Source organism: Solanum lycopersicum, chromosome 1 (assembly GCF_036512215.1).
Source record: "Solanum lycopersicum chromosome 1, SLM_r2.1".
NCBI lineage: Eukaryota > Viridiplantae > Streptophyta > Magnoliopsida > Solanales > Solanaceae > Solanum > Solanum lycopersicum.
The window spans coordinates 62,308,373-62,322,129 of NC_090800.1; the positions used below are offsets into that span (position 1 = coordinate 62,308,373).

Sequence of the window (13,757 nt, forward strand, 5' to 3'; positions counted from 1 at the left end):
TGACTACCAACCCATGCTAATGCCTCTTTTACACCATGTGTGAGAAACTATAACCATTCATGACCTAGGCATAAATTCTCTCTTTAGCCTTAGGTTCAATCAGTTAGGAGAAGTCATTCAACCCTAGAACCATTAATATGTGAGTAGTATGATTCATAAGGTTATCTAGGTAGGTAAAGCTCTCTCCACACAATTCTATTCATTAGCCTTGGATTTATATGTATATTTTACTCTTAAAGCCTTTACATCATTAGTTAATCACATTAGCTTCACCCTAAGGCCCCTAGCCATCATGATCATAAATTCTGCTTTCAAGGTTTCTTTCTTAATATCTTTTTTACACCTATATTTCAAGGTAATTTGATCATATCTTTCATTACTAAGTGATTCTAGTCCTAATTGACCATAAAGTTTAAATTCTAACTTTACAAGTCAAGTTACTTCGTATTCAATCAAATATAATTCAAGTCATAATAAGATGATCCTAACTTTGATCAATTACAATACAAGACATTGAAATAGGTAGATCAATTTAGAACCTTCAACATTGCCTCTATTGGCATAATCCCACAATAAATCGCAGAAGAAAGTTACAATTTGTTTTGAATATTTAATAGATTGACGAGAAATAATGTGTGGGAAGGATTGATTCAATTCCTCTCCAATCCATAAAATAGCCATATATTTTCAGTACTTCTACTTCTTCTTTTGATTATCTATTACATAAGTAACAAAAATGTTTTAGAACAATATAACATGAGTGGTTTACCGTGTGGTTGGTAGCACCGCCAAGGAAAATCTGGGTTACGGTTTTGGGTCCGATGGGATAACAAGGGTGGGTTACAACCTCTTTTATTTTCTACTTAAAAATAAATACTTTTTAATTTAGTTTATATTATTTTTTTATAATCTTTTTGACCACCATTCTTTAATGACCACATGCTATCTTGATCAGAAGCTGAACATAAAAAGATGTGAGGAAGTCAGGCTGCTACATGCATTGAAGAAGCTGATTCTGGCTATCATAGGATTGATCATTCTAAAAATGAGTTGAAACTTTGTTCTTGAATTTCAATTCATGTTTCGCTTGAAAAAACCTGAAAATCATCACAAACAAAAGAAATAAATAAAAATTTTGCCCCAGTTTTCACGGGAAATTTTTTATAAGTTATTAGAAAATGTGAATTTAAAATAAATAACTAAATAAACTCAGACTAGGAAGTGTTTATCCTAGAAGAAAGTAACCAAATCTCATTGTGTAGGATGGTCCTACTAATCCCATTGTCCAGAAGGATCCTGCTAATATGAAACTCATTGTTTAAGAAGATCCTGCTATACTAATTCTCATCATTTAGGAGGGTCCTGCTACTCTCGTTCTCATTGTTTATGAGGTTACTACTACTCTAATTCCCATTGTTTAGAAGGATCCTGCTAATCTAATTCTTATTGTTTTGGAGGGTCCTGCTAATCTAATTCTCATTGGATAGGAGGGTCTTACTACTGTAATTCTCATTGGTTAGGAGGGTCATGCTAGTCTGATTCTTATTGTTTAGGAAGGTTCTTCTAGTTTAATTCCCATTAGTTAAGAGGGTCTGCCAATCTAATTCTCATTGTTTAGGAGGGTACTGCCACTATAATTCTCATTGTTTAGTACGGTAATGCTACTCTAATTTACATTGTTTAGGAGGGTCCTGCTACTCTAATTCTCATTGTTTATGAGGGTCTTGCTACTAAAATTCTCATTGTTTATGAGGGTCCTGCTACTCTATTTATCATTGCTTATGAGGGTCATGCTACTCTAATTCTCATTGTTTAGGAGGGTTCTGCTGCTCTATTTCTCATTGTTTAGAAGGTTTCTTCTATTCTTATTCTCATTCTCGTTGTTTAAGAAGGTTCTGCTACTCTAATTCTCTTTGTTTATGAGGGTCCTACTACACTAATTTCTATTATGATGAAGGTCCTGCGCTAATTCTCATTATTTAGGAGGTCCTGCTAAACTAAATCTCATTGTCTATGAGGGTCCTGCTAAAATAAATCTCATTGTCAATGAGGGTCCTGCTACACTAATCTCCTTGTCTAGAAGGGTCCTGCTAAACTAAATTTCATTGTCCAGGAGGGTCCTGTTAATCCCACTTTCCATGAGGGTCCTGCCAAAGTATATCTCATTGTCCGGGTGGATCCTGCTAAATAAATCACATTGTACAAGAGGGTTCTGCACTTCTGCTACACTAATTCTCATTATTCTGGAGGGTCCTGCTGGTCTTATTATCCATGAGGGTGATGCTAGTCTCATTATCCAGGAGAGTCTTGCTAATCCCATTATCACGGAGGATCCTGCGTCCCATTGTGAGGAGAGTCCTCATAATTTATTTATCCACGAAGGTTCTGCTAGTCCCATTGTGAGGAGGGTCCTAATAATCCCATTGTGAGGATAGTCCTGTTGAATTAAATCCATTATGAGGAGGGTACTACTAATTTCACTATGACTAGCCTCATTGTGAGGAGGGTCCTTCTAAACTAAATCTCATTACTCAAGAATATCTTACTAAACAAAATCATTTGAAATCACCATAACATTTTTAATTTTAGCCCAGTTCACACGAGAAAATATTTTTTATGGGTTATTAGCATGTATGACAGATTTCTATACCAAAAGAAAAATGCAAAACAAAATGCAATTAGGATGTCTTTTTCCTAGAAATGAATGAAGATAGAGTGTTTGTTTTCTAGAATCGGTAGTGATTTTTTTAAAAAAAAAAACTAATAAAAATCTGCCCCACTTTTTAAATTGAGAAAATTTGGAACTCTTTTTAATTTATTATTTTTTACATTTTTAAAAAAAAAAATCAATTTTGATCATTCAAGGATATAAGATTTTATATTGTGAGACCAACTTATTGTAGGATCGCCTATGTATCCTGTATTTAAAGAATCAAGTCAATCATAGTTCATAATAAATCAAAAAAATACTTTTATTTTTCTTGACATTTCCTACAAAAGACATCATTTGAGAAATAAATTTGTTCATAGTTGACAATATTTTTACTCTAGTGTGTACCAACAATTAGTATTATGCATATAAATCACCTTCAACTACTTTCTGACAAAGTTGAGGTCAACTTTGAGTAATCCCTATAATTTCAAGTGGTATTTCAAACATACTCAAGCATTTACAAGATGAGTTCATCTTGCCTGGGTTAAAGGATAAAGTTAATCATATCCTCATGTTTCAAGTGCCCTTACAACAAATGAAGTCCTATTTCACACTTAATAGTGCTATGATCTTAAGACATTTTCAAAGTCACTCATACTTGGAAAGATGTTCGATGCATGAGATTGAGATACCATATGTTTGACCCTCATGTAGATATCCACTAATGTTAGAACATTAAAAATGAGATCAAATAGAGTTTGTCATTGACTGTTGTTTTAGGGAATTGTATGATATTTATTTGAGATAAAATGACTTTTCATCCTTAAAATTTACACAATACTCTCAATATTTTTTCATTTTCACATTTGACCTTTGTTTTCTTGACTTCTCCTCATTTATCTTTCGTCTTGTTTTTCTTATTTTCTCTCCTCTTTGTTGGAGATTCTTTTTCATTTTTCATTCTATATTTTCTTTGTCGTCATTTTTTTGATTACATGACCAACGGATATTGAATTATGATTAATAATACAATAAAAAAACTACACTTCATACCAAATTAAAAGTATGTTTTATGGGAAAATTTTGTTATCACAACAACTCGAAACATTTATTTAGTGTATCACTTCTATATTATGTGCCTTATACATTAATGCCAACTATTTTATATATATATTTTTTACTAGTGATAGGAGAGACGAGGACATGAAAATCATGATAAGCGAAAGAACTCTTGTGAGCAAATCCAAAAACCGCATGTCTATACGTGAAATGTCTATCAGTTAATGTATGATGTGATGATATAAAGTCTATTCATTCTTAGCACGATCAATTAGTCAGGGTACAATTATATCTAAAAGACAATTTCTAACAACACATGAAGGATGGACATAAAAATTATTCTCTATTAGCTATGGTTTTAAAATCCTAAAACATAAGCGTACAATTTCTAACTACTAAAGCCATGAAGTATCATATTGAAGAAATGTGCATCTTAAATAGAACAAACTTTCTAGAGTAATGATCTCTAATCTATCAAATGAAAACTTAAGGTATTTTAGGCAGTAAATAGTATGAAGGTTCATTTATAAATTAAATAACAAAATAATTAATGATGATACACTCATGACTCCATACAATTTTGAAGATAGTGGACATTCAACATGATAATGTCAAATAATGAAAGTTAACAAATTTGGATCAGGAAATTTGAGATCAAAATCAAATACTCGGTGGGCTACCAAAACCTACTTAGAAGCTGCACTTGATAACATATTACGGTATAAGAAATTTCTCAACTTTATCCCAAAAAGGTGGGATGGCATATGATAAAGACTAAGAAAATAACTAAAATTGAGTTAATATATCAAAAAGTCACTCTACATTAAAAAGTTATCTATATAACAAAGTCATTGAACTTTGACTTGTATAAAGAAAAAGTCACTCAACTTATATTATTAAATTAATTAAATCACAACTAAATTTATTATTGGACTATTTACTGGCATTGGTGGCTGTTGTAGGAAAGGATAGTTCTGAAAATTTATAAATCTAAGAAAATATGTGAAATGAAAACAAAAGCAAAGAAGGGTGATTTCTTGAAAATTAGTGTTATCGTTGGTAGAAGCAAAATATTTGTTGCTATGGTCACAAGAACTCATACAACACTTGAAGGACCATGTTTTTCATAGTTTGTGTCATCTGATTGAGATTTGCTAGCTTATTTTGTATTGACATGTAGATGCATCGGTCAATAGATGAAAAAGTCTGGTAAGTGAAGGTTAACAGAGGAGGACCTTTAGTTACATGTAAAAAGTTATCTTGTAAGATCCACAATCTTGGTATCAATGCAGATGAAAGAAAAATATATGGTGATATCTATAAGGTGAGGATAGATTTAACTTAATTTTCACGTTTATTTTCTTTATTATGATAACTAATGAATTGAAAAGGAATACCTGACGATTCATTTAGCCAATCCCAACTTATTTGTATTAGAGGTGTAATTGTGGTTGTATGTTATTCTGTTGTTTTTAAAGGTAAAATCATTACTTGTATAGTTGCATTTCAGCAAGAGTTAATACAAAATATTCATGGCCAGTTTGTACGTTCTTTCCTTACAGTAGTTGTGTGCAAATGTCTTTTTAATGGTAAATTTAGTTGAGTGATTTCATTGATACAATAACCTAAGTTGAGCAATCTCATTAATACAAAACAAAGTTTAATGACTTCGTTAGATAAATTTTCTAATGTGAATGACCTTTTAAGATGTATTATCCTAAAAGCTCCAGTAATGTAAAAGAAAAAAAACTAGCAACCAACACCACGTAATTGAGAAGCACAACTATATCACTTCTTAGACTCAAACTATAAATTAACCGATAATTTTCATTTCAAGATTAAAAAAAAATATAAAATAGTATGCAAACTACAACAAGTCCATAACATATATAAGGATCTAAAAATATAGAATATCATAAATCACCAATAATAAAAAAGTATAGCCATTTATACTTTGATTTCTAGAGGCAACAGCAAATGAAGTGCCCCCAATTTAAATATAATGAAGGATAAAACTAAAAATCTATACTCCAAATTATGAAATATGCAACTAAATTACCTTTGACACTTACACCTACCTATCCATTGTAACATGGTGGAAGAAATCTTCCTTTAAACTTTAACTAAATGGGAAATATATAATTATACAAGGACAAGAGAAAAACAAAAAGAACAAAAAGAAGTGAAATACAAGTATCACTTACCTAAGTAAAAAATTCTCAGGTACAGAATTATACTATGCGAGCTTAACAGGCTAGTTGATAACAAATTAAAATATGGAATGGCTAATCTCTGCCTCCAAAATTAAACATGTTAGATCCTAGATGATTTAAATAGCAAAGATATCATAAATCTTCTACTACTATTTCTACTTTTTTTTTAATATGTTTCACTACATGATACAATCAGAAACTAAAAAAAAGGTATACGCATGCATAAATGGACTTATCAAATAGCTAATGAAAAAAAAATTTTAAGGTACTCCTATAGAAAAAAGATGATTCAGAAACTTAGCCAATGATACATGTAAACTCAATTGCCTCCTGCAACAACATCGATCCAATCACAACGTACTCCAATTCTAACCTTCTAATTATTACATAAAAATATATATAGTATAGGTAATTCCAAGTAAAAAAAATGAAAACAAAATATGAACTTTTGAAACTTTTGGCAACAATTTAACGTTCAAAGGAGAGGTAATGGTTACTCGTCTTATAAATTGGCTAGACATCCGACTTGAAATTCTTACAAGATAAGGCAATATTTTTTATTAAATGCTTTGGTAATTGAAAAACAAAGGAGAAGTGCGTGGATATTACCTCTTTTGTTTTTAATTTTTCACTCAACAACGATTACAGAAATTTGTTGTCACAGGGGCGCTGCTTAGCAATTCGACCTTCCAAACTCAAGCCTGTAAATTTTCAAAAAATCAATCTTTTTTTTTATGTAAACTGACTGTTGATACAATTTCACATATAAAATAGCGATACCCAAATATGTTAAAATATGTGAATTAGGTCTAGAGAGAAACCTGAAAATGTCGGTCACCCAATTTACATGAGCAAGATGCAGATGTATTGAAGATTAGGGCTGAAAAGAAAAATTCTTCTTTGAAGGAGAAGGGATAGGGTTTCCACGAGTAGGAGATAAAAAATAAAGTCTAACCTGTAAATTATAGCAAAATAATAGATCTGACCCTCTTTTAAAAAATATCAATCTAATTTTAACCACCGCTATCACTATTTTTAGCAACCAGAATGTATTCTTCAATTTTTTTAATTAATAAATTACTTTTAACGTCCAGAAAAAAAATGTTGTCGTTATAAATACACTTCTAGAGACGGATTTTTGACCCTTCGTTATGAAGTGGTCGTTAAAAGTGAGATTTCTTGTAGTTATTTCGACTATAAAGGGTTGTGTCCCCATGAAGTTGATAGGGTGTCTAAGATAGCTATTTTGATACTTAGTATTCCTTCATTTCATAAAAGAGTTTTCTATTGATGACTTTACTTTACTGTGAAAATTTTTAATTCCATACTATTTTTATTGCCTATATGATGAATGAATGCTAAAAGACTTGTAGAAGACCCCTTCCAGGTCAAGTCTGCATTGTTATGACTCGGGAGGGGGGGTATTCTCGGGTTGTGAAAAGGTGAGGTAGTATGCTCTTGGCTAGGGGCAGCCTTGGTCTTTGGCCTTGGCTTGGCCCCTTCGCCTTGAAACTTGCCTCTTGGCTTGGCTTCACTTTTACTCCATATAAACCCTAAATTACTTATTAACATTCGGGGAGTCAATTGTTACAAATTTTCTTTCATTAGGCTCTAGTTCAACCTATCATTTTCCGGGGTGTTATAGATACTTGGCCATCATTGCTACTTCTGCTTCCAAGTAGCTCTCTCTATGGAATGACTCCTCCACAAAACCTTTACAGAAGCGACTTTTTTATATCTGAGCCTACGGATGAGATTTATTATAATTTCAACTGGAAAATCTTCATATGTGAAGCTATCTTTCACAACAACACTCGCTAAAGGTACTATTGAACACGGATCACCCACACACTTCTTCAACAAGAAAATGTGAAAAAATGGGTGAACTGCTAATTTTGTTGGTAACTCGTTTTCATGATTCCATAAGGACCTACATACTTTGAAATGGTCTTCGATTTATCAAAAAATATCATCACCCCTCTTCATCGGTGACACTTTCAGGAAAACCAATCATCGATTTCATACTTTAATTCCCTTCTCCTTATATGTGCATAACACTTCAGAAGACTTAGAGTTGTCTTTTGTCTATCTTTGATACGATGAACTTTCTCCATAGCCTCATGATCTGAATCTTGTCTTGTCGAGGCTGCTTCTCATACTTTAAATGAATAAACAGAGGACTTGCATCTGCACCCATACAATGCCTCATAATTGCCCATCTGATACTGGAATGAATGCTATTTTTAAAAGATGAATTCTATAAGAGGTAGGTAATCATCCCAACTACTTGAAATATATAACAAAAACTCTCGACATGTCCTCCAAGGTCTGAATTGTACATTTTTCCTGACCATCCATCTGCAGATGAAATGTTTTACTAAGATTTTTTTGATTACCAAGATCTTTTTGAAGCAATTTCCAGAAATTAGAGGTAAACGGAGGACCCCCTATATGACATGATATGATAGAAAAGGGAACCCTATGCAACATTAGTATCTCACTGGTTTAGAGTCTAGTAAAAATCCTGAGCTGAATCTATAATCTTGACAACCAAGAAGTGAACTAACTTAATGACTTTGTCCATTATTACACAAATAGAGTCATATTTCTATGAGTACGAGGTGACACCATGACAAAATCCATGTTTATCACTTCCCACTTTGATGTAGGAATGTTAACATATTTAGTCACATCTCATCTTCTTTTGATCTTTTTTTGATGTTCTTCTTTAGCTTGACATTTAGGACACTTAGCCACAAAATCTATGATGTTTCTCTTGATGTTGTTGCATCGAAAGACTTCTCATTGATTATGATACATCTTTGTGGAAATTGAATAAATAGAATACCCTGAAGTATGTGCTTTTATAAGGATTCGCTTCCTCGAATCACACTATTAGGAACATATAAGTGACCCTAGTAACAAAGCACATCATCTACCCTTTCGGAGAAAACCTCAACTCTTTGTTGATGAACTACACCTTTCAGCTAAAGTAATATAAGATCAATATCAAATTTTCCTTAACCTCAGCTACCAGTGATGATTCTGACACAGTATGAACTATCACACCACCATCTTACGTATCCACAAGTAAAACTTCTAAATGAGCAAGCCAGTGAACATCTTTGGCTAGTTCTTTCTTCTCTTCATCATTATGTCCTAAACTACACATTGATAGTATGTTGAGGGTGTTAACCACTATATTGGACTTACCTGGATGATAGCGCATATTCATGTCATATTCTTTAAGGAATTCAATCCATCTCTTCTGACGAAGATATAATGTTTATGGGTGAACACATACTTGAGGTTTTTATGATCTATGAACACATCATGATTAACATTATAAAAGTAGTGTCTCCAAATCATTAGGGAAAACACTATGGCTCAAGGTCATGAGTCGGGTAGTTCTTTTCGTAGACCTTAAGTTGTCAAGCATAAACTATGCACCTTACTACATCAATACATAACCTAGGCCAACCCCATATGTATCACAAATAAACCACAATATCGTTTAACCTATTTGGTAGAGACAAGACAAGAGTTTTAGTCAATAAGGTCTTCGGTTAAAAGAATTTGTTCTCATTTTTATCTGATCTTTAAAACATGGCCTTTTTCTAAGTAAACTTGATTAATGGGGAAGATATGGAAGAAAATCCTTCAACAATACTTTGGTATTAATAGGAAAAAACCAAGAAATTTCTAATATTAGTCGGAGAGGTGGGTCTAGTACAATGTTGTACTGCCTCATTTTTTTAGAATCCACTCAGATCACTTCACAAGATACGACATGACAAAGGAAATCTACAAACTGTAATAAAAATTCACATTTGTTTAACTTAATGAATAGTTGGCTATCTTTGAAGACTTATAGAACAACTCTCAAATGAGTCACATTCTCTTCCTCACTCCAAGATTAAATGAAAAGTCGATGAAAAAGTAAAAATACTGTTTGAACACATTGTTCATTAAGTCCATGAAAGTTGAAGAAGCATTTATTATTTCTAAAGACAAATATAAATTTATAGTGACCATATCGAAACCTAAAGGTTGTCTTTGGGATTTTACTATCTCTGAATCTATGATGATAGCCGAATCTAAGGTCTATCTTAGAAAATAAACTACCACCTAAAAGTTAGTCGAACTAGTCATACATTCTAGGGGTGAGATAGAGATACTTATTCTTGATTTTTACTTTGTTCAAATGAAAATAATCAATGCACATTCTAAGAGAATCGTCTTTCCTTTTCACGAATACTACTAGACGCCACATGGACGGAAAAATAGGTCTAATGAATACCTTATATAAAATGTCTTTAAATTATTCTTTCAATTTCTTTAGCTTAGTTGGAGCCATTATGTAAGAAGGAATCAAAATACGCTGGGTATATTGAAGGATATCTATTTTGAAGTTGATTACCCTTTTGAGAGGGGCTCCGGGAAGATAATATGAAAAATATTTGGCTACACTTCTGAAAACTCATTTACCTCTACGATTGAGTCAAGAGTTAGGGTTTCAGAGTATTAATCCTTAACCCCGAATAAGATTATAAATATACCCATTATAAATCATTTTCTTAACATTAAGGTAATAGATAAACTGACCAAAAGGGAATTATTTACTATCCTTCCACTCTAAGTTTTCTCATTCAAAAACTAAAATTTAACGATCCTAGTTCTACAATCGACTGAGGCATAACTGTAATGTAACCAATCCATGTCTAGAATAATATTGAAATCTACCATTTCTTACTCTACAAGGCTTACTGAGGTGAATTTCTTAGTAACTTGGACAGTGAATTTTTTTTATAATCGTCTAGGTATAATTGGGTCACTAACTAGAGTAGAGTGAGAAGGATTTTTAGAGAGTTTCTGGAATAACAGAAAATCTTACATCTATATAAGGAGTTACAAAGGAAAGTGTAGACCGTGGATCTAATAGCGTATAAAAGTTCAAAATGGATTATTTGTAACAAATTAGTGACAACATTATGAGAATCTTCTTGTCTTCGCGAGCTTAAAGAGAATACAAAATTTTATGGCACCAACCACCATCTGTAAAAGATGAAGCACCTTACTGACTGGGGCGACCCGCTTGAGCTGCTGAAGTTATAGACAGATCCATGTTACCTCATTGTCCTTGACTTGAAGAAGGGGTATCCTTCAATCTACGAACAGACTAACCACACCCAAAGCACCCCTCTATACCTGTGTGGCACTCTCTTGGATGATTCTTACAACACTTTGGACAAGTTAGGATAGTTTAATTACGTGAAGCAATCCCTTGTGACTTATAATGTAATTCTATCCCTTTCTCCCTTTCTAATCATGTTGAAACATAAGGGAAGGAGCTCTATCTTATAAAGCTGTTGGGGTTGTAGACCTATACTAAAACTTTGCGCGGTTTCCACTGCCCAACCTCTTTTGAGAGTATTCACAGTTTCATGTCCTAGCCTTTTTGGTATCCTTGGCCATTTGCCTAAGCTTATCTCATTCAACCTCCTAAGAGTGAATCATTAGTTTGGAGATACTCATATCTCAAAATAATATGTCATTCGTGCTCTAAATCTTCACTCGATTGGATACTTCAAACAAGAACTTTCTCATTTGTGCTCTTAAATTGGCAATCATATGTGGAGCATACCTGGAGAGCTGGGTGATATACCGTGGTTTCACAGTATTTCTAATGTTTTTTCCTTAAATTTAGTGTGTGTCCAAAAGCCTTTTTGTATTGATTTTTATGTAAGTTTCTCTTTCTTTGCATGAAATCTTTCTAAAGATGAACGCGGATGTTTTTGAGCAAGAAATGCAGAAAAGTTACCACCTACGGGGCCTGTGACGGTCCGTAGGTGGCATCATAGTGAAGCTACTAAAGGAAGATGGGGAAGTCTGACCTAAGTGTGGGATTATGAAGTTCATTATGGTCCGTCCTGCTGGTTCGTCGTGATGATCAGAGAGTAGTCCCAGTACCCAAATTTCAAGAAGTTCAAGTGTTATGGAACAGAGACCCTTGACAGACCGTCATGATTGAAATGGTCTGTCATACCTGTTCGTCGAGGGTAATGAAGAAAGCAACAGAAGATTTGTGAAGTATAAGATGACGGAGGCCATGACGGCCCATCGTGACCACGACGGCCCGTCACGAGGTCCATCGACTCAGACGCATTTTGACAGATTTTCAGCAATTAGAGTCCTTCTTTTATTAGGTTTTTGTTTTTTTATAAATAGTTGGAAAAACCTCATTTTTGGGGTTAGACTCTTTGTTAGTATACTCTTTGTTGTTAGACTCTTGGATATTAGACTTTGTGTTAGAATTTTGGAGAATCTTTAGTCCTCGATTAATTTCTGTAATTGATACACTTTTTCTTGAATTGATTGTTGGTGCGTTTGTTGATTAATCAAGTGAACTTCTGGATTTTATTCTTTCTCATTGAAGTAAGTGCATGAATTCTTATATTACATATATGAATATTGTGATTATGACTATGGGTAACTAAACTCCATAACTAGGGTTGTGGGAACCATGGGTGAATAATGAGGAAAAATCTAACTAAAATAACAATTCTAGAATAGTGTCTTGCATGTATTGATAATTCTTTCGTTTAAAAGTCTTTTTAACGGATGGACAACGTTAGAACTCGCCTTAATGCTACTTGCCGGAACAAGGATGTAGATAATAGGAAAAGAATTATTAACATAGATTCAGTGTATACTATCTAATAGGCTAGTATTGATTGGTACGAGGTAATAACTTAGTCAAATATCGAATACGATACTTAATATGAGGTAAAGGTAAGGGTTGGTATAGCAACACACATAGATGGACCAATGTGCGGAGTGAAATTTTCTAGATGCCGGACCAAGGATTTAGAAATACATAACTTATCACTTTGCATGCAAGATACTAGGAAATAATTGTTATAGTTAGAATTATCAAGTTAGGAACCTGTGGGGAACACTTAAACCCTATTTACTTTTATTAATTGATTAAACTCCAATATTTGAATCTGTTAGTTGTTTACTTTAATTTAGTTAGTTATTGTCATTCATTTCAAAATAAAACCCCCATTTTATTGTCTTTTATTTTCTAACGAAATAATTGACTAAATAATAGTAATAATAGACAAAAGTTAAGTTTGAACTATTTCCTCGTAGGAACGATCCCAACCTCATTAGTTGAGTTCTTTACTTGATACGATCACTTTACTTCTTAGTTGAGAAGTAAGTTTGAGCGCTATCACTGGGTGAAGTTCAGCTTGTATCATTGGAATAACATAGAACCTTCTCCATGTTTATGATTAGTTAGGTCTTAGCGTCCCTTAACACTCTTAAGAAGAACCTACCAATAAAAGCTCCAACAAAGTAGTCCTATGTCACACGAGCTACATGCGCACCCATTTTGTCTTTCGACTATATGAACTAGATATGAGCCACATCCATAATATGGTAGGATGCAAACTCCACGCTATCAGTATCATTCACTTACATTACCTATAGAATCTTCTTGACCTCATCCTTTTGATTATGTGTCGGTTCCTCACCTACCTGCGACACTATAAATTTAGGAGTATTTATAAGCACAAAGTCTCGAACTCTGGCTGCAGCTGACCAACCAGAGGGCTTGTCGGAACAGACATCTGTTGATTCTTCTAGTTGGCTACTTTGAGACAAAAGCTAAGTCACATTCAAGAATTCTGCATTTGTAACCTCATGGTTTGGGACATGAGGAGTTGTGTTAGTATTTGATGTATTAGCTCTACAAGAAGGCATGATCTAAAATGCATAATAATGGATTACAACTGAGAAGTTTAATCACACTTTACGTAGGATAG

General features: G+C 33.3%; 1 long non-coding RNA gene across 1 annotated transcript; it reads right to left on the minus strand.

Moving 5' to 3' along the window:
- Positions 1 to 526: 526 nt before the first annotated feature.
- On the minus strand, positions 527 to 6,879 carry LOC104646670 (uncharacterized). Its single transcript, XR_740834.4, has 3 exons — positions 6,747 to 6,879; positions 6,535 to 6,626; positions 527 to 1,097 (listed from the first exon to the last, which is right to left on the minus strand). It is a non-coding gene; the product is annotated as an uncharacterized lncRNA (long non-coding RNA).
- Between the last annotated feature and the right edge of the window lie 6,878 nt (positions 6,880 to 13,757).